The sequence below is a fragment of the Eriocheir sinensis genome, chromosome 36 (genome assembly GCF_024679095.1).
Source record: "Eriocheir sinensis breed Jianghai 21 chromosome 36, ASM2467909v1, whole genome shotgun sequence".
Lineage (NCBI taxonomy): Eukaryota > Metazoa > Arthropoda > Malacostraca > Decapoda > Varunidae > Eriocheir > Eriocheir sinensis.
Genome location: NC_066544.1, coordinates 10,385,838 through 10,389,850, shown reverse-complemented (window position 1 = coordinate 10,389,850; position 4,013 = coordinate 10,385,838). Strand labels below are relative to the sequence as shown.

The 4,013-nt window shown below is 45.8% G+C and overlaps 1 protein-coding gene across 1 annotated transcript in view; it reads left to right on the top strand.

Moving 5' to 3' along the window:
• Positions 1-4,013, top strand: part of LOC127007765 (ATP-dependent RNA helicase DDX42-like) — a 31,745-nt gene that overhangs the window by 141 nt on the left and 27,591 nt on the right. The window contains exon 2 of the mRNA XM_050879051.1: positions 783-970. The gene's annotated coding sequence lies outside the window, so the exon portion shown is untranslated. The remainder of the gene's footprint in view (positions 1-782; positions 971-4,013) is intronic.

Genomic DNA, 4,013 nt, shown 5'->3' with positions numbered 1-4,013 from the left:
GTAAGAGAGAGAGAGAATGTAGAACGTGTATATAACTGACTTGGTTATTTAGGTTTCTATTGATGATTGTCCCGAAATTTACACACACACACACACACACACACACACACACACATAGGTCGTCCTTCATGGTCGTTATCAGGTTAAAGTGGAGTCCGATTTTCTAACCTTCAAGTATCAGAATTAACTCGCACTCCGCTGCCGGGGCGAGACAATCACATTAATGCCCCGGACGTGACGCCAGAAGTTAGGTTGTTTTAGTATCTTTTTCGCGCCGAAGTTTCTGTGCCCATTCATCTTAGCTCGGGTGAAGCGGCAATTGCACGAGTTTAATGAGAGGTGTGACGCTGAACTTCGTGCCTGGTGATGTCCTGCAGGTACTGAGCAAAGTGGTCTGGTGTCGTCTGCTACACACACACACACACACACACACACACACTCGTCGAAACATTAATTTGTCACTTTTTTTAATTCAAGGTCGTGAGGTTCAAAGCGTCGAAGATTCGATCACAGTGAAGCAGTGAACCTGATGCGACGTAACAACTGAACGAGAGAGAGAGAGAGAGAGAGAGAGAGAGAACTACCTATACATGAAAGGTATACAGAAAGAGCCACACATTCATTATATTATTTCTGACTTTCAGGTGACGGTTAATTACGCTAGGCGATTGTTTTACTAATTCATTTATCCATCTTTTAATTTATTTGATGATGGTGTCACTCATTTGCTATCAGTTATATTAATCTATCCTAATTTCAGTTACATTTCTTTCTTGTTCCAGGTCCCGACGAAGGTGTTCAGCGGGCGGGCGGCGGTGGGTCGGGGGCCACATGGGGACTGCCGCAAGTACGCCGTCGAACCCAAGCCTTCAACTCAGGGCAGGGAGCGATGGGCTGAACCCCCACTAAGCCCTTAATGAGACCACCCACCTACCACCTCCACCACCACCACCACCTCAACGGCGCGAAGGTAAGCTACAGTTCTCTTTCTCAGCGTTATGTTACTTTTTCAGTGCCAATTCATTTTTCAGCAAGAGGAGCGCATGTTCACCATTCATCATATAAGGAGACGAGGCGGCGCAGTCCGGGCATGCGCGTGTGTTGAATGTGGTACGTACAGACAGTATTAAGTCCACTGCTGCCCCCGCGAAGCCCCTGTCGACGCAAATTGTAAAGTAAAGGTGATTGGGTAATACGGGGATGACTTTGCAGCGCGCGTTGAGCAGGGGATAACCTCCATAGATCTTGACGCACTTGTGATCAGCTGGTTTTCACGCCGCGTCCGATAGACTAATATGGTCGAGGGATTGTTAAGAAGCTGAAATATTAATAGAGGGTTTGTTTTTAGTTCACGTTAGGCTGCAGTTGATGTTGGGAGTAGAGGAATGAGTCGTATTTTCACCACACACACACACACACACACACACACACACACACACACACACTTACCTGCACTGATCGACAACTTCATAACAATACACAACATTGCTCGCCGCGCCTGTGAACAAGGAAAGTCTCTCTCTCTCTCTCTCTCTCTCTCTCTCTCTCTCTCTCTCTCTCTCTCTCTCTCTCTCTCTCTCTCTCTCTCTCCTATCCACCAGTCCCATTACCAACCCTTCCCATCTCCACCAGTCCCATTACCAACCCGTCCCCTATCCACCAGTCCAAATACCAACCCTTCCCCTATCCACCAGTCCCATTACCAACCCTTCCCCTATCCACCAGTCCCATTACCAACCCTTCCCCTATCCACCAGTCCCATTACCAATCATTCCACTATCCACCAGTCCCATTACCAACCCTTCCCCTATCCACCAGTCCCATTACCAACCCGTCCCCTATCCACCAGTCCCATTACCAATCCTTCCCCTATCCATCAGTCCCATTACCAACCCTTCCCCTATCCACTAGTCCCATTACCAACCCTTCCCCTATCCACCAGTACCAGTACCAATCCTTTCCCTATCCCCCAGTCCCATTACCAATCCTTCCCCTATCCACCAGTCCCATTACCAACCCTTCCCCTCTCCACCAGTCCCATTACCAACCCGTTCCCTATCCACCAGTCCCATTACCAACCCTTCCCCTATCCACCAGTACCAGTACCATTCCTTCCCCTCTCCTCCAGTCCCATTACTAACCCTTCCCCTCACTTTTCGCCCCTAACATCAACATCAACCAAATTATGTGTTTTATGGTGAGAAAGGAGCTCCGAAGTCATCCTCCAACTTTACTTATCACTAGTTAGACTTCATCTCGATTACGCGGTTCAGTTGTGGTCCCCCTACTATAGAATGGATATCAAGATGTTAGAATCTGTACAGAGAAGGATGACAAAAATTATTCATGGGGTGAGAAACTTGCCTGATGAGGACAGACTGAAGCAGCTAAATCTACACTCTCTAAAGAGGCGAAGTTTGCGAGGAGACCTGATCGAAGTCTATAATTGGATAATTGGATGAAGGGCTTTAATAAACTTAAGGGGATGTCACTAGGTGGGGTCAAGATTACAGGAGCTGCCTTGTATAGGCCAACCGTCCTCTTGCAGACTCCTTACGTTCTTATGTTCTTATCCTCCTCCTCCTCCCCCCCCCCCCCTCTCTCTCTCTCTCTCTCTCTCTCTCTCTCTCATCACGGTAAATAAATGATGATAAGGACGAAGGTGGAGGTGAATACCGCGAACAATGGTGTGTCCGTGTGTGTGTGTGTGTGTGTGTGTGTTATCGATCACACTTGATAAGGCTTTCGTAGAGGTTGTTGTGGGTATTTCCATTAGCCTAATAGTTGTTTGGCAAGGCTTCTGAATGTAAAAAACTCATGAAAATCATCCAACTAATCTCCTTTGTGGCGGTTTTGGAAAGAGTTGAGAGCCGAAAGCGTCTTGAGAATACGGGAGTGAGTAAACTTGACATTTCGGCGCTAATGGGACGAATCTGCGCAGTTGTGAGGTGAAAGCTGTTTTTGGGAAGTGAAAATATCAACGGACTACTGAGTGAAGAGTTGAGATGAGCTCTGGGGAAAAAACGCAACCATTTACCGGTCAAACTGAAGTGAGCTACATGGGGAAAACAATCAACTATTAACCTATCGATGAATGGAAATGGGTTACGAGAGAAAAAAAGTAATGACTGATGAATAAAGTGAAGTGAGCTCTAGAAAAAAAAACCAGCAACAATATATATGTAGTAATAAATAAATAAAATAACAAAGCAAAGTAATAAAGTAATAAGCTGACCTCACCATACAGCAAAAAAAAAAAAAAACGTGACTTAAGTACATATTTAAGCGTTGGAAGGTGAGAAAAGTTAATCATGTGTTCAATGTGAGTGTGTGAGCCCAGAAAGTTTGAGAATTTAAATATTTTACAAACCAACGTGTCGAAAAATGTTGGAATGTTCTCTGAGTGTGTATCCGCGTGACACGAGGGTCAATGCCACTCCTGTCACGCCACTCATGACACTCTCCCCTTCCTCATTCCCGCCGAGAGAGAGTGACGGAGGAAGGGTAGTAAAGTGATGGTGATGATGGTGGTGATGGTGGTGGTGGTGGTGGTTTCTCAGGGAGGTGAAGGAGACATTAGGGAATTTGTCTCATTATTTGGGTGTTGAAGGTCTCAGGCGCCTCTCTCTCTCTCTCTCTCTCTCTCTCTCTCTCTCTCTCTCTCTCTCTCTCACAAATAACGTATAAGGAAGAAAATCAAGTAAAATGCGCGCTAATAATGTAATAGCATGATTTTAATTAATTTCCAAGCCAAATAATGAAGATCGCCTTTTCCAAACACACACACACACACACACACACACACACATACACGTTACCGATTCACAGTAATATTGCCGATTGTTTCCTTTAACAACTTTCTTGCACAACACAACAGTCTTTTCCGACCCTGGTTATGTCCTCCTCCTCTTCCTCCTCCTCTATAGAACAACCTTCCTATCTCTTTTCATGCGTATCCTCTTCCTCCTCCTCCTCCTCCTCCTCCCCATATGTAGGACAAGGTCTACCCATCT